Source organism: Accipiter gentilis, chromosome 15 (genome assembly GCF_929443795.1).
Source record: "Accipiter gentilis chromosome 15, bAccGen1.1, whole genome shotgun sequence".
Classification (NCBI taxonomy): Eukaryota; Metazoa; Chordata; class Aves; order Accipitriformes; family Accipitridae; genus Astur; species Astur gentilis.
In genome coordinates, this window is record NC_064894.1 from 5,115,861 (window position 1) to 5,134,130 (window position 18,270).

The 18,270-nt window shown below is 41.2% G+C and overlaps 1 long non-coding RNA gene across 2 annotated transcripts in view; it reads right to left on the reverse strand.

Annotated features, from left to right (window-relative positions):
- LOC126046164 (uncharacterized) overlaps positions 1 to 18,270 on the reverse strand; it is a 38,167-nt gene that overhangs the window by 16,160 nt on the left and 3,737 nt on the right. For both annotated transcript variants that reach the window (XR_007508240.1, XR_007508239.1), the window contains exon 2: positions 14,112 to 14,223. This is a non-coding gene — a long non-coding RNA (uncharacterized LOC126046164). The remainder of the gene's footprint in view (positions 1 to 14,111; positions 14,224 to 18,270) is intronic.

The following is an 18,270-nucleotide window of genomic DNA, read 5'->3' on the forward strand; positions in this document are numbered from 1 at the left end:
ATTCCAAGGTTTAGGAACTTAATGATGCAGTTTTCCTAAGTACAAGGTTCCCTGCACAGACAGAGATGCCTTTAAAGACCTCCAGAGGGAGATGCTGTCTAATTTTTGGCATCTAAATTGCTTCGAACATCCATCTTAGGCATCATTACTGGCCACACCAGCATCTTGCATAGCTTGAATGTTCTACTCTCTGTCAGGTTAGGAATACAAAATTAAAAAAAAATAAATAAAAGAGGAAACAAGACCTATGACAGCTTTCAAATTCCACAGCAGTTTTCTTGCTGTCTTTAGACTGCTATTTATTCATCCCCACCCACTCCACCCCCCAAATGCTACTGTTTGCCATCACCTATTTCTCTTTCTTCACCTGCTTACTTTTGCACAAAGTGTAAAAATACTATTTTCCGTATCATCACATATACCTGGAAAGCTTAACTAACGCCTCAAACCATTTGCTCCCTACTGCTAGCAAACAGCCTGAACTGAAACCGTACCATCTAATCTGTATTTGTGCTACTACCAGCACAAGAAATTTGAAGGGGGAAGAAAAAAAACCAAAACATACACTGAAGGGTATTAGCATAGACCTCTTTCCATTATTCTTTGGTTCCTCTATCTTCTGGGATTTGTTTCCAAGAGAAGATAATTAATCTCCTGGCTGTTAACCCAGAAGCCCTCCTGACTGTGTTCTGTCTACAGAAATCAGACCTTCACCAAGGCCAGACTTGGACAGAACAACCACTAACGTTTGAACACTGGAGAAAGCATTGTCCCTTCACTGTAAGGTTTACAAGCACACGCAGTCCTCCTTTCCCATTTATTTAACAAGCATCTGAATGATTCCACTAACGTAGCTGTAACCCAGTTCTCAGAGCTCAGAGACAAGAGACGCTGTGCAAGGAAACCACCCTGCACCCAGCGCTTCTATAGCTATACTCATTACACACAATCCACCCAGTAGTAGGAATGTTTAGGAGAGTCACAACGTTCCCATGGAGAGAGAGCTGAGATCTTGTCTGAATTAATTCCAAGTCTACTGAAAACAGAGAAGAGCTTTTCCAAGGCAATTTTGGCAAGTATTTCCAGCAGTAAGTATCCAGGCTTGCCAAACTGCATTTGGATTTTGCTGAACTTATTTTATTTACTTGTTCAGTATGCTCGGAGAAGTAGAAACATTTGTTGCTGTAGAGAGTTTGGCTTACTTTGAAGACCTGGAACAACACTTAAAAGATGAATCAGAGACTGACTGACTTAGGAATTTGATCTATTAACCTCAGCTCGTAGTGGTGTCGTATCCTGAAGTGTTAGAAGTAATCCGTAGCTCAGCTACTCCAGGGCCGAGACCGGACAACTCTCTGAACTCTCAAATGACACTTTTAACGCGTTATTTTTATATAGCCAAGTTCTACTCCTTTCAAAAACACCATCCAACACAAGCCATAAGAGGACCCTGAAGATCCTCTTTAGGAGTCAAAACAGCACAACCACATTTTCTGACAAAACCCGCATTCTTCGCTGACTGCGTAGAGATCAATCCTAAAGCCCTGACTTTCAGAAGACATTAAGCATTCCATCTCTCCTGCTCAAAAGCAAAGTTAGGGCCCCCGGGGACACCTTCAGCTAACGGCCGATCCCTCCCACGCTGTGGTCCCCCCCGGCTCCCCACAGGGCTGGTCAGTGCTCCGCTTCCACCCTCGCGCTGGGGCACGCAGAACGAATGCTTTTGGTCAGACCATCCGAGGTGCGTACGCTGCTGACATCGTGCGCCTCACCGTCACGCTCAGCTGCTCGACTCAAAACCCGGACTGAAAAAAAAAATCAAAGCATTTCAAAAGCATCATCTGCAGTGCTCGTTTTCAAGGTTTTGGTACCGGTTTTTCCCATGTTTGTCCATTCCACGTTTTCAGCTTTACTAGCTTGCTTTTTCTCATTTTCCTTTTTTTTGCTGAGCAAGACATTCCTTCTTCGTGCCTCCCTCTATTCCCCTATCTCTTAGCACTCCCCACTACCTTGCCTTCCCTTTTCCAACACAGAAGCTACATACTAGGTCATAGCCACGGTCCAACTATCCTCAAAAACACATACTGCTAGAGAAAAGCACAAAATACCACCCAGGCCTACGTTGTGTCATTTTTCTAACTCCTCACTGTTATAACATAAATTCATCCTGGAGGCATAGCATTCCACATAATTCTTTCCTTTGCCTTTTAAAAGCACATATTCTTACAACTCCTTCAACTCATCATCCAGTAGGCACCCGCAATGCATTTTTCACAAACAGAAAAGTGAACTATAAACACACCTTAATTTTCTGATTTCTAAACATGTATATATACATTTTGGTTGCGTTCAAGAGGAACAGTACCAGCTTGCTGCCCAAGAAATACAAGCACACTGCTATATGACCTGTTCCCATCTTCATTGTACCTTTCCAATATTTAATTCACTTGTAAGCTAACAGGAATAACTCTGGTTTCCTCTAAGTAAACCAACAAAAAAAAAAAAGAAACCAAGAGAAGATAAAGAATCAATGCCTACCTCTCTCCACCCCAGGGAAACATACCACTCAACAACAATTATTCATTGACAATTATAGTTTTAAATCTGTTCACCAATGTTTAATCCCTCTGAGACATCATATTTAGACTTTTTACTATTTCAATTTTTTTCCATCAGGATGTTTGGGTTGCCAAATCCAATATCCTGAAATAAATCATAAAGGCTAGTGTTTGTATGAAGCTACTGATCTGCCTGACTTAACCTGAAATAAAATTAAAAGATGACACAGTAGATGAGTTCCATTTCCCAGTATGATTTACTCCACTTACCTACTTTGGTCCAAGTCCTATTTCAGTACTTCTGTCCAAAACCATGTCAAGCTGACAGCCTATAAGCAGTCATACACTCTACTCACCCAGTTAAGCCCCAGCACAATTTAGTCTCTACCTGTAATTTGGAATACTCTAATTTTAGCTTAGCAGTCCACAGAGTTTCTCATATTACTCCTCTCTAGCTCCTTGATACAAGTTATTGGCATATTCTAAGTTACATCACATTTTAATAGCTGTTGTTAAACACGCTCCTGGCTTGCTGAAGTGGAAAGAATGCCATCAACGTTTGTATCTGACTAAAATCTAGCTTTTTAACTGCATACCTGACAAATCTATCAAGTATTGTTGTTTTTAGGCACTGCTCTATGACTTCGACTTCTACATGGCATCAACATTAGTTACTTTTGTTTCTAATAAAAATCTTTCTTTCTCTGACTGTCCAGCTGTCCTCCCTCCCTCCATGTCATTTTCTTACTAATTTTATACATTGCTTCATTATCTGCTAATTTATATTCATGGAATAAAAGCTGACAGCCATCTATTTAGGGATTTCTGGTGGCAGGAGGAAGGGAAAGAATATTTTTAAGAGCCATTTCCACCTCTATTCTCAGACATTTTATCTCTGCTATCTCCCTTGATTACGGATTCTTCCACAACTAGTAAGATTTTTGTAAGCCATTCCAAAGTGCTCCGCTTTTGCTGTTCATATTTCATCTTTCACTTTGTGTTGTTCAAAAGCTTTCTACCTTTTGAATTTCCTCCTTTGAGAAAAAGGGTTGTATTCATCTGACCACATACGGACTTCTATAAGCCAAGATACCCACACCTGAGCTAGTTATCCTAGACTTACTTTGAAGATAAAGGAGAGAAATAAGCAGGGCAACTGGGGACAAGTCATCCCACTCCTAAATATGTATCTAAAATAAATCATATAAATTGTCCTGTAAAAGGGCCTCTCCATCTTCATTAATGTAAGCCTAGAACAGTCCAGCTCAGACATATATAACTACAGCACAGCTCTAGTAAGTTCAGCAATGTGAATCCTTTTCACAGGTATTTCCTACCAACTTTCATGAACAATTAAATCCTCACAGAGCATTCAAAGGTAACGATAACTACACAAACCCACTGTGGGACAGAGAAACCACATTTCTAGTGGTTTTCCCACCTTAGGACAACACCTTACTTACTTTCAGAATCTTAATTCCTATTTGTTTCTTGGTGAAGAAGCTTAATTGCTCAGAAAATAAGCAAGTAACCATTTTTGAGGTACCCAGCTGATTCACATATACCTGTATTTACGTGACCTGCCAAACGGCTGCTATACCATTTCCAGGGCCACCTTTGGTCAGAGCTGTACACCTGCAGGGTCACAGCCCTGGGCCCCATCTAACAAGCCCTGCAGAATATATACAGCCATTCCAAAAGGGTCTGACCTGGGTCTTTGAAATATTTGTGAAGATGCTGCTGTGCATGCAGACTTGTTGGAGAGGAGCTGGAGAAGGTTTAGCATGGTTTAGCAGACAGGACATTGTGCCAACCCTGCAGAACTGTTTGAATGTTGCTTTATACTCTTTTCCCCACTGGTCCTACTTGGGTCTTGCCCTATAAGTCTAGGACCTAAGCCAGTTTCCTTCCTTCCACTGCTTTCCATGCATTACATAGAAGCTCCAGTTACTGGCTTGAGTGTCTCAAGGAACATCACTATTCATACAAAGACCAAAAACTCTCATAGCAGGTACAGTTGCAAGGAGTACGGCATCCTGCTCTGGGGTCCCCAACACGAGAAGGACATGGACCTGTTGGAGCGGCTCCAGAGGAGGGACACGAAGATGATCAGGGGGCTGGAGCAGCTCTCCTATGAGGACAGGCTGAACGAGGTGGGGTTGTTCAGCCTGGAGAAGAGAAGGCTCCGGGGACACCTTATTGTGTCCCTTCAATACTTAAAGGGGGCTTATAAGAAAGATGGGGAGGGACTCTTTAACAGGGAGTGTAGCGATAGGACAAGGGGCAACGGTTTTAAACTGAAAGAGGGTAAATTTAGATTAGATATTAGGAAGAAATCCTCCCCTGTGAGGGTGGTGAAGCACTGGCACAGGTTGCCCAGAGAAGCTGTGGCTGCCCCATCCCTGGAGGTGTTCAAGGCCAGGTCGGATGGGGCTTGGAGCAACCTGGTCTAGTGGAAGGTGTCCCTGCCCAGGGCAGGGGGTTGGAACTAGGTGATCTTTAAGGTCCCTTCCAACCCAAACCATTCTATGGTTCTATGAGGTAGTAAGTACTGTTGTAAATGTGTTTCACATAGGCCTTCCCTTATTTCACCACTGTTTAGTTAAGCTGTTAAAAACCCCTCCGTATGTTTTGAAAACATTTCAGGATGTTGATGACGAGCATTTATAGCTATAGAATTAATCACTGCTATGAATCCCAGAATCACATCAGATATGCAGAAAGGCTTTAGGGTTACATAGCTTTCAACAATCAAAATAGAGGAACTTCACAGCTCATTCTAGTCTCCATACATTAAATTGCTGACACACTAATAAGATCCGTGCTCTAAAGAGCGAGCAGCATTTGCTCTTAACTTAAACAGAATATTCGGTTGCTTTATTTTTTTTCAATGAACAATTTTTGATCAAGAGGTTCAGATGAGCACATATTCCACGGAATAACGTCATAAATAAAACACAGCTAGAATGCTTGAAACTAATTGTATTAAGAACTTCTAGAACACAAAGCTGGTCTACTCTGCTCAACACACACATCTAGGCAACAGGTGGAAAAAAAATGAGCCATTTGCACAGCCTCCTTTGCCTCTTTCTTCTTCTTCCCTGACACACGTACACATACATGTGTGTATACGCATATGTACACACAGTCAAAAATACAAGGCAGAGTATATCAGCCTTGTATAGTAGAATTTCTTAATATAATTAGTTCCAAGCACATATATATAAAGAAACATAAAGGATATACATGTTGCTATACAGAATGGTGAAAACCTTTCTGAAGGAAGTAAAATGTTTTCACCATTCTGCACAGGATAAAGCAGGCAGTTTCCCCAGAAGTGGCAGAACACATCAGAAATGCAGCTATCAACTCTGCAAAGTCAACACTGCAATAAGAAAATATTAATCCTACTCTCAAAGTATACAGAAGGTGATGAGGGCAAGGGAAAAAAGAAGTACTATAAACATTATTGTAAGAAGATCTCTTAACGGCTTATGGCCTTCAGAAGAGTGCACAAACTCTTCCCAAAGCTTTTACTACAACAATGTAGTTAGAAAGATTGTTGACTGATTAGCCTTTTATTTCTGAAATTGAGCAAAAAAGTTTGAAGAGTTTGAAAAAGACAGAAAAAGTTCAAGCCAGTAATGGAGAACAGCATTACAGGACAACTGGATGTGGGAGTTAATACATGTATAGGCCGTGATTGCCTTGAAGACAAAAGCAAGCAGTTTAAGTTGCATCTAATGAATAAAGGTGAGTCAGGGGAAGGCAGAGAGACAAGTGATCTGGTGAAAGCAAACAGACAAGAGACCTCTGCACAGCATCCTGGAGAGCTAAAAGCAAATCCTCTGCCCTTACACAAGACAAGAATAAAAATAAAAAAAAAAATTAAAAAATGCGCAATGAAGAGGACAGAACGGCTCAGAGCTCCTCCAGGCAGATGCTGAAAGACCAACTATTGACTGAAATATACCTGGATATCCAGAAGAGACTGCAAAAAAACCCTGAGCAATATCCCTCTCTTCCACTGATATTCTTGGCTTGCTATAGGCAGAAGCTCTGAAGTTCATTTTCTATGCTCTGCATTATCAAAGGAGGTATGTATTTAATCAAAGGGGGGAAGAAAAAGTCTTCAGCAACACAAGACAGAAACTTACTGAAAATATCTCCAATTTACTCACAAGAAAAATCAAGTGCCAGTGACAGGAAGTCTGAATAGGAGCAAAATGCCGGCCATCCATATTAAATCAAGAGAAGTATTGTTAAATAAAGAAGCTACATCTACATCCACAGCTAAAAAAGATGCCTCAAGCCATCATCTGGAAAAACACTATGTCACTGCACGGCACGTGGCTTCCTTCTCATATCCTTTGTTCGTTTATTTGTTTCATAATAACTGTTTGAAGCTTTAGGAAAAAACAGAACAGTCTGTATATATCAGTACAAAAAAAGGAGTGATTTCATGCATCTTGGTCTATAAATTACTGCTTAAAGGGAAAAAAGTTATAAACCCAATTCAACTCAGAAGAATCATCCTTTCCAATTCAGATTTGTTGTAGAGCTACAGGATTATTATCTTCTTTTACTGCTTTTAAACAAAACAAGCACATTGTATAACGCCTATTTCACATATCGTTAACAAAGAAAACTCCCCAAGAAGCATGGCTATTAAACACTGTCACTTTTCAGGCAAAGAGTTAAAGCACATATCTGAACAATTTACGGTTTTGAGTGTGGCTTGAGTAGGAACAGCAGCGCAGTACTGAAAGCTTTCCATTCACATCATCAACTGTATTCTCTTCATAACAAGTGCATATGTAGGCAGATGGATTGTGGCTTTTCCAACAGCTGCCCCGTCATTTTAAAGATGATTTCCATAAACAGCATGTGCGGGTAAGTAGCACTGGTTGACTTTCCCCTTTTCCTTCTCTCCTTCCCGGCCAGCAGACAGAACTTCTGCAGAGTCAAAACCGGGACCCCTCAGACAAAAACCGCTCTTCCCTTTCAAACAGGGCTGGGAAGGGAAGCGGCTTTTTTAAGAATACGTCCATTAATTCAGTAGAGGGGTGAAGAGAGCTTGACTTTACCTACCCAAATCTTGAAGCCAGGGCCTGAAAGCAAGACCCTGCCTTCCAAGTGAGACAGTGACCTCAACAAGTACCAGGTAAGACAACATACACCAGCATTCAGGGTAATGCAAACATAGCGGGCAGCGTCCGCCACAGACAGAAATTAAGGACCACTGCTCTAATGTTCTTCTGAAGTTTAGCCCTGGCAGGTTTTAAGAGGTAGCTGGCAGAAGAGCGGGTTACGTGTCTGAAGCTGTTTTTCTGGAAGAAAACTCCTCATGTGCATGTAGTGAGATTAGAGGCTGAAGAAAACAGTCCCAACGTACTACTACATTTTCCAAGAGGAAACACGCTGAACTTTGAGACGGTACGTAATTCAGGAAGAAGAGTAATAGAATGGGTATTGAAAGAATTTCCTGCCAAAGCACAAATACTATCAATATGTAAATCTTCACAGGAGGTACTTAATGCTTTTGATATTAAATACTCTGCCTATAGCAAGTTCTCTCCTATTGCTCAATCCTCTTCTTCAAATACATAGCGAAGCTTTCCAGATGAGGAGATTATGTCAAGAATCCTCTGCCTAGATAGCATTTCTCAAGTGTCCAAGTTTCATGAATTTCATTGCAAGGTCACTTAGGAAGTTCTCTGGGTTGTCAATAAAGGCGGTTCTAAGCCCAGAAAGGTTGCAGAAGCACTCACCTAAAAACTTTGTTGAACTACAACTCTCTTCGTTACTGTCCTACAGTCAGTTACTGTCAACAGTAACACCCATCTCTATCGTTCACAAATATAACCTCACTGTTGTCAGTAATTCTCATTTCTCTTTTGCCATAGATGCTCACAGAAAATTCAGCTACTTCTACAGTGAATGTAAGCCCTACCTCTGACATCTACCTTGGCCCTGAACTTGGTCAGTAGTACGTCACTAAGTTTGCAATACTTTTAAGTCAAATGTTGCATTCATATTGACTCTTCTTCCGAGTTCACTACAAGCTTTTCAGAGTTTCTCAGATTTGCAAGAAAAGGCTTTTGGAAACCTCCGCCCATTTCACCTGCTCCCTCTGCTGTACTTTGAAAAAAAGATCAACCTGAAAACACAGCTTCATCAGAGTCTGTCCTAACTTCAAATGCACATACCATCCAACCAAACCATCACCTTTCATGATATTTATAGCCAGACAAATAACTGGCTAAGAAGATATGTCTTCTGTCTTCATTTTAATTAGGCAGACAACTCAAAGCCACCTACACACGCAGACAGTTACTCCGAAGACCATCCCTCTGCCCCCTGGTTCTCCTCTCACTCTTCCCGTTTGTCCCCTGCCCACACCATAGGGATTCCACTTTGATGCCACTGGTCTCGAATTAGACTGTAATCCCTTGTTGGGAGAGCTTGTACCTTACTACTGACGGTGAAACACGCAAGATGATGTACAGTGCTAATCCTAACAGGAGCCTTCAAGAACTACTGAAACACAATATAAGCTGAATCTACGGCAAGTGTATGAATCTAGACTGAAAGCTATTTGCAAAGCATGGATTAGTGAAGTCTCCTCAAATATAGAGCATACTTTTTTGACACTGCACACACTGCTTTAGCTACCAACATGTCAATAATGTTTTATAACAACTCCGACCAGGACATTAGCTCCTTTAAAAAAAAGTCAGAAACTCCACAGAATCTTAGGTTATCTGTGTCTCATGTGAAACATAAAAGGACAGATTAATGCACAGATTATGTCCCCTCATACTTTTATATGAGCATGCATACATATATGAGAAACAAGGATACCGATGACAAGAAAAAACAAGTTAACAACAAAACGCTCTTTACTGAAGGCGTAGATATTTAACATACATACCAACAAGATGCATATCTTCTCTCAAGAGTGAATACACTAGTGCTTTCAGTATCAACTTAAATCAGTTATATGCTACAACCTCACTGCTCTTTTTCTGGTACGATAGCAATCATCGTTAAATACCGTCCCAATCACATAAACTGTTCTCTATGTCCTGGGGTCATATTTAAGCACAGGGGTCCACCCACACATAAAACTAGTTGGCAGGACCGGAGTCTTGAAATTGTCTCTACTGACTTCTAGAAAAGTATGAATCAGCATTCAGCACTTCCTCCTCTTTTTGAAAGGGAGGAGGGAAGAAGAATGAAAGGAAAGGGAGAAGGGGGAGGATCACTGAACCTCAGACAGCTGAGACGCTGTGATACATCAGAGATGAACCTGGTCGCATGAAATCTCCCTCACCTCCCCATCGTTTTGTAGGGTTGGGCCTCATCCAGGAAAAATTTTTTTTTTTTTTTTTATACTTTTCCTTTCCACAGTTGCTTTAATTGGTGTATTTTTAGTTTCCATAACTCCTCTAAGTGATTGCTTCCTACAAGGCTTAGGATTTCAAATTCTAAATGAACCATTGCAGAGATGCTAAATATGTGAAATAATCTTGTAAAAACTTTGTAGCAGAGTCTGGAAACGAAGCCAAGCAACCCGTACAGCCAAGCAAGCTGCACAGAAACTCACCTCTGAAAACTCAGAATTGAGTTTGCAGTTACAAATATAACCTAATTGATTTCATTTCTGCTCTTTTTCCTAGCAGAGGTTGGATAACTTCTAGATATTCAGACACAGACTTCACAAGAAAGATTAAGCAGTACGCAGTTTGGCCTAAATTCATATGTCTGTGATAAACCAAATAGAAGTTTTAAACAGACAACTATGCTTTAGGTGTCAAACATTTCTTGACGTCTGTGGCAGTTGGCAGCTGCAAACATCCGACTGAAAGCCCCATCTGCTGCTTCACAGCTTCCAGTCGAGGATGTTTACAGTCGCTCACTGTCAACAGCAATACACATTCCTCAGCTGTTTACTTTATATTATTAACATGCAGAGGCCTCCGAGCAGGTTAGTTAAGATCGCTACAACTTCTGTTGCTGTCTTGCTACCCACAGATGTACACGGGACTGTTTTCATAAGTATTTACAAATGAAATAAAAGTACGACTTCCAGAGGGACATTTGCAAACAGCCAGGCGTATTTTCTCTTCAAGCATTATACTTCCAGAATTATGTTGCCTATTCTACATCCAGTAAGAATTAAAATAAAGAGATATGAAAAGAGCAACTTGCTTCGACTGTCGCATTTGTTTTGTTCTCCAAGAGACTAGAGCAATCCCGTCACGTTCATTACATAAACTGCACTACTCCACAACTAAGTTTGCTTATCAGCACAGTGACTAAAGATAGCAACCAGCACGAAAATAGAACCAAACCCTTTCTAAGGGTATTTCACTACAGTGTCTAGGATGGATTCCTTCCCAACAGAGAAGCGGATGCGAGGGAATTATGTGATACTAGAAGTTAGTTTATGCAACACTTGCTTCCAATTAAAACCGTGGAAAAAACCCACCCAACCCACAGGGGACTGTGGGGAAGAAGGAGGAAGTCTTGTAGCAAACTCTGCAAAGGCTTCAATAAAGTTCAAACCTGTTAGAAGATATCTACAAATTATCCGAGCTAAGCAGTTGCTGCTACACTTCACATAGTTGGCAGAATGGCATTTCTCACCAAATGAAAAAGCCAAAAAGATTTGGCATAATAACGTCCCAGTTGTACAGTTCTGCTGTTTGTTTTTCATTCTATCTCCCATTTCCTTATTAAGTTAATGATGGGGAAAATTAAAGATTAATCACTCAACTATTTTTCTGAAGTCATATGAAACCGCAGCAGGCAAGCAGAGTGATTATATCACTCTAATTAGAAGGTGTTTTTTCGTTGAAACTTTCTTGCCCCCAAATGAAATTACCACACTGTAAACCGAGTAGGTTATGAAAAGACCATAGCTGGAACGCAGAAGCCCGCGGCGTATTTACTCAAACTGATAAGTGTGAAGGATCTCTATAAATCACTTTCAAAACTCAGGGTTATATTTTCTATACTAAGGTTAAGAAAATTAATCTTTCAGGCAGCAGGTGAAAACAAGCAGAATTATGTTGGGGCCTTTCCCTTTATTCAATATCAACTTTGAGCTATTAAAGCTTCCTAGGGAACCACATTTTCTCAATGGGTCAAGTCACTAGGGAAACAAAGCAAACTTTATCAGTGCTGCACAACTCCACATTCCAGGAATTCCTAGCACTTGGCATCTGTATACCACGCCAGAGCCACGGGATCCACTCACCCTCTCCTTAACACAGCTACCAGGACAAGCTATGAAACTCTCAGTAAGGTGCCCAACTTCACAAAGCTGCCACGGCGAGGAGGTACTGACATCCCTGCATGAGGTCTCCTGAAGGACAGGAGGGTAAGAAAATATATTTCCTATAACAATACTTCTGAAAAAAAGGAAAAAAAGAGTTCCTCTTCTGGCAAGTTCCACCTTGTTTATCACAAGCCAGCTAAGAAAAACACAAACAGTCACCTTGCAAGACAATATATATGGACTGTAAGAAAAAAAAAAAAAAAAGGCAGCAACAACAAAAAATCCTTAGGTGCAAATCACTGATTGCAGAATTAAAAGATTTCAGCTTAATTACACCTAGTCATGAAACAGAGATTAGCCTTGCATTTGTAAGTGCACCGGCCCAATATCTACAACATAAAGGGGGGAAAAGTAGGGAGACTATACAATCCTACTACTTGGAATTAATTAGATGAAGGACATTATGTCAGCAACAATGTGTAGTTCCACTCCATGTATGGCTTCCTTTCCGCTTTTAAAAGACATCAAACAGATCATATCTGTATGAAAGTCAAGGCAAGGTCAGTCTAAAACTGTGAGGCATTTTAGCACAGAGTATGGACTGTTAGGCAAGAGAATGCAATCAGTTATCTTTACTGCTCTGCTTTTTAATTTGTACAGTATTCGTATAGAGGTGTTTAGGCAGAAAGCGTCCAAGACTCGAGTATCAATTAACAGGCCTTGATACATGCTGATCTTGATAAGGTTTTGAACAAATACAGGTAAGAAAAAATGAACAACATTCTAACTTTTCAACGTCTTAATGAATTTACATGTCACAGAAGGAGAAAGGGGAAAACAGGTGGTGCCTAAGCACAATTCAGTTAAAAAAAATTCAATTGTTTTTCTCTCACTCTTCTGAAATTTCCAAGCAAGATGAATGGATTATTAGTGAGATTATTGGATTATTGTGAGACCCCACCTGCAGTACCACATTCAGCTCTGGGGCACCCAACACAAGAAGGACATGGACCTGTTGGAGCGGGTCCAGAGGAGGGACACGAAGATGGTCAGGGGGCTGGAGCAGCTCTCCTATGAGGACAGGCTGAACGAGGTGGGGTTGTTCAGCCTGGAGAAGAGAAGGCTCCGGGGAGACCTTACAGCAGCCTGCCAGTACCTAAAGGGGGACTATGACAAAGCTGGAGAGGGACTTTTTACAAGGGCAGGTAGCGATAGGACAAGGGGTAATGGCTTTAAACTGCAAGAGGGTAGACTTAGATTAGATGTAAGGAAGTTCTTCACTGTGAGGGTGGTGAGGCACTGGAACAGGTCGTCCAGAGAAGTTGCGGATGCCCCATCCCTGGCAGTGTCCCAGGCCAGGTTGGATGGGGCTTTGAGCAACCTGGTCTGGTGGAAGGTGTCCCTGCCCATGGCAGGGGGGGTTGGAACTGGATGATCTTTAAGGTCTCTTCCAACCCAAACCATTCTATGTTTCTGTGATCGAGAAAAAAAAAAAAGAAAGAAACCCCCCCCCACACACACACACACACAAAAAAAGTAACTAAACCAAAATTATCCAAGTGCTGCTAGAATTCAAAAACAAGGCCTTCACATTTTTCCATCACCTTCCATACAGATGAAGTGATATGGAAACTCAGACAGGTAGATTAGTTTTTAATCATATTAGAATAACACTGGAATACCAACAGATAAAAACACAAATTCAAAGCTGCATAGAACTTGAAAAAACTTGACTTGTGGCAATTGTTTCCTAACCTGCTTTGTAGCATACATTTTCAAATTTGCTTGTTAAAAGTCTTAAGATCATCATTAAATATGGGAAAAAATTATTCCTCCTCTTCCTGTCACTGACAGCACAGGAAGATTAAGCACACATTACTTATATGAACTCAAGTTCACAGCTGTTATGATACAGCATGAGTATCTCCAACTGTTGCCGATTAATCCAACTCTCCCAACTGCATTTGAACTCACTCTAAAATGCCTGAAGAAGCAGGCTCCCCCTGCACTGAGCAGACAGTTACAGACAAGTAGTTGAAATTACGCACCAAATGAGATACAGAACATCCAAATGTTTGGGAACGAGATGTCAAAACTATTGGTAAAAGTATGAACAAAATGTAGTGCATTTTCTTGAGCCTCTTCCCAAGAGTCTCTCCCCAATATCTAATCATTGGGGATTTTAATCAGCTTTTAATCCGTCTAGGTGAATGAATACTACTGTGGACCTCAGTAGAAATATATCTGGAGAAAAAACAAGAACTTACTTCTTGGATACTAGCTGATCCTACTTCAGTCCCCTTCACGTGAGATACCCACACCTCTGGGGAGAATTGCACTCGTTGGCTGCTGAAGACTGCTTCTCAGATTTCCAGGAATCTGTATCACACACATGAACAGAAGTTATTGTAATTCCAGTAGTTCAGATCACATAGTTCTCATTATTAGGTCTGTCTGCAAGAAGTCAGATAGCTTTTAAGAACCATTATTAAAACTGTGTCCTTTTCTGGTATGGTCATTTAAAACTTTGACTGTGTTTAAAGTGACACATTACTCCTGAATGCAGCTGTCTCTCAATTATAGGAGATAAAGGTTAACTGCCAAGGTAGTATAAGTATTCAGAACCTGTGTTGAAGCAGTTAAATTTCCCACCACAGACAGGCATAACAACTTCTCTTATTTATTATTTTAAGAAATGTACAGATTACACAACAAAACCAACCACATAATAAATCTGAGATTAAGCATCACTTCAGAAAAGCAAAATCCCCAGAGTCCTCCTAGTTAAGCCTTTAAGAAAGGGAAGGAATTTATTCACGCAGTCATTCTGGAGGAAGAGGGACATACAGAACCCCTCTGTAGATGGATGGATGGACAGACACACACATAAGACAGAACCAGATTATTAGGAGAAAACCAAAGAAATAGACAAATAGAGATTGAGAAGAGCATGGAAAGAACACAATAAGGGAACTAAAGTAAACCAATCTGTAAAAGGAGAAGGATACGCACGTGACAGTTCTGGAATCTCAGTTATGAGCACACAACAAAAGCAAAAGATATGCAGTAAGTAGGGCTTATTAACTGAAATGTATATATTCAAAATATATTATTTATCGATTTGCACTCCTGACACCTTTTGAAGGTACTTGAACCAGTATGTGACCGCATTAAATGAGGTTGCCTTTGATAAACACATCTCTGTCAATCAACCAGCTCCAGCAACAAGTGAAAGCTAAGGAGGGAAATCAGCGATATTTATGCTCTGGTATAGAATCAGTGAACAATACAGTGGCGTTTACTCCTCTACGTTTCGGTGTCACAAGGGCACCACTGTGAAGGCCACAAACCTTACGTACTGGCCAGAAAGAAAGGTGCAATGGGCTCCGCTGTCCTTTCATATCAGCCGGCAGAAGCGGGTGATGCCGGGTGGTACAGAGTATTACCCGGCTTGTTGGCAGAACCGACTGACCGCCCTGCCGGTTGCTGTTCCACCGCGGAGCGGAGCAGGTGACTGGCCTGAAGCTCTGCATAAGTATGCATTGCTGTGTCAGTTCCCAAGGCAGAACGTTTAAGTCAGTGGTTTTCTATTTCAGATAAATACAAAGACCATGTACCGGCTCAACACAAGAATAAAGAGCGTATATTGGACAAGGAAACAGCCCCCAATGGCAATAGCGCCTTCTCATGGTTACTTGGGAGAAGCATTACCCAAGAGAGCGTAACATACCAGATTTAACAGGGTGAACAAACTACCCATAATCAGCCTCACTGTCCATATTCAAAGGGAAGGCGAAATACAGCTGCAGTGAGAACAAGCCTCTGGCACAGGGGACTCGCACTACAGGCAGCAGGTGGCCCATATCCGAGATTCCTGCACACAGGAGGGAACATATGTTTGGGCTGACCAGAGCCATCCTCAAACACAAAACTCTGCCCCAACATATTCCAAGAATTTCTAGGACACTTCCATCCTGTATTTTGCAAACTGTCTCCCAACTCACATTTCTTATGTCCTTTATTCAGGACATCTAATCTGCTCTGAAGTCACATCTCTGGGGAACGTATTTTATACCCTGCTGTACTCTTGAAGAAAAGCAGGGACTGGAACTCCGATCCTTGCACTGGTCCAGTGAGCCACACCTCACACGCTACAAGTTTACCCTCGTATTTCTGACTTCAGGGTCTGGTAATTAATGCAGGAATCGATTCTGCTTGTCCATAGCCGGGAGGCAGCACCCATCCCAACTCCCTTGCAAATACAGGGAAGGCCATTTTTCTCTTCCCATCACTCCTTCCCTTGTACAGAGCTCAAACACACAATTAGGACGTAAAGACTCAGAATAATTAGCACGATCATAATGATTGTCCTTCGTCTCCTGTAGATCAAAACAAATACAGCCTCTGACCACAAGACTATTTTTACATAATGTGATCCATAGTGAACTGCATAAGCCCAAGCCCCAGACGCTGCAGAAGAGTCTGCAAGGCTTCAGCTTACCTTTTTTTTTACCTATGAGATTGTGCAATACATTGATTACTCTTGTCCCAAAGGTACTTGAGCTTTACCAGAAATTAGTGCTAGATGCAAGAGAACTCCTGGGTACTGTGTTAAGAAATACATCCGCTAAAAGTGTGCAGAAAGCAACTTTGTTAACGACACCACGTGCTAAAGTAATTTACAAAATGTTTGTTTATTCATAGCACTACGCAAGTAAAACGTAACAGCAACATTTAAAGAACAAAACTAGAGTTCATGTGCAGCACATGCATTAACCTTTGCACACATACAGGCTGGGGCAATACACCTACTCAAGTCCCATTCTTCATTTATTTCCAACAGCCTCCCCCTTCCCTGGGTATAACCAGGCTTATGGCGTGCGGGAACAGAACGAGGCTGAACATCAGCCTCAAGCTAGTTAAACACTTGCTTGTTCCCACAGTTTTTAATTAAATACTCTGACCAATCAGATAAAATGCTGACATCATACTGACAGGGCCACGAACCTGAATCCTGTTGATGTTACACTTTCAAATTTCTCTTAACCTGTATTCTCATCAGCGTCAAAGGGTCTTTCCTGCCAGCTCTCCAGAAGCAGAAGCTACAAGAGACTAATATTCACATGGAAAAAACATCCACCAAGTTAAAAAGTGAAACAATTTAGTCCTACAAAGAGAGAAGAAAGCATGAGACTGACCACAGAGCCGCATGTGAGAGACTGGGCGGGGGGGGGGGGGGGGGATAGGTAGGAAGAGGGTACAAAGACAGAAGAAACCCTACTGCTAGCTTCAGGCATTGGGAACCTAAACTTATCCTCCTTTCCCACCTCCACTCCAAAATTTCCAGTATAAGTCACAAAGAACTACTCTAAGTGCTACCCCCACACAGCCTTCTACAGATGCAAACAAGTGACATAACTGCATTTTGCTCCTGATCAGCAGAAATAATAGCCCAGAAGTTACAGAAAAGGGGACAGGAGGACACCTATGAAATAGTTTTCTATCCAAAGAACTTTTCTGATGTTTATTAGCAAGGAAAATCCCCAGTGGATAAATATAGCTTTTGCAGTCAGCTAAAAATTAGAGCTATTAGAACCTATCTTGACAGCTCCAAGAACAGCTCTCAGTTGCTTAGACTCGTAGAAAGTTTATAATCAACTTGTCACCAAAGCTTTTATTTTGAACATGTGTCATTGAAGGAAAACATTGAAGCAAGACCAGACTTTACTTTTCAAATGTATTAATAACTAATCCCCTTTGGCTTATGTCAAGCATGTCACATTAGGACGGCTTGGGCTCACCTTGACCGGTGAGTATGTTAAAATGCAACTACACCCATCTGCATTTGCACTCCAACTTGTGCTTCTTTTAAATTTCAAATGGTTACAGAGGAAAGGCATCTGTTGGACTAAAGCTGATCAAGACCTCGATATTGTCCTGTTTTATTCAACATGAAGCGTTACAGGCAAAAACAGTCTTGGAGAATAACGTACAACTTCTTTTCCACACACCTGAGTTCAAAAGAGAAGGGGAACTTTTCCCTGAAAAAAATGTACTTGCTGCGGTAGGTTCTGTTATCATAAAAGGTACATTTATGCAGTGCAAGTTCTTGGTGCAAAGGGTTATATATGCAAACGGCTGGATTAACAAACCAGAGCCGAGAATGAGCTTTTCTTGTTTCTGTTAATTTATGGCCCAATGTTACATTCCTTTCATGCAATGCCATAATCTTCAGTGAAATGACTTCACATTATCCTCCTCAGAGTAATCTAGGAATGCAGATATGAAGAACATCAGCCATCACCTTCATAAGACTCTCCCTATTAACCCTCAAGGGTTTAGGTGCCTGATAGAGTTTTGGATACGAATAAAACTTTAAACACGCGTGCTAAGCTGCTACTACCCTTCAAGCACACGACTTTCTCC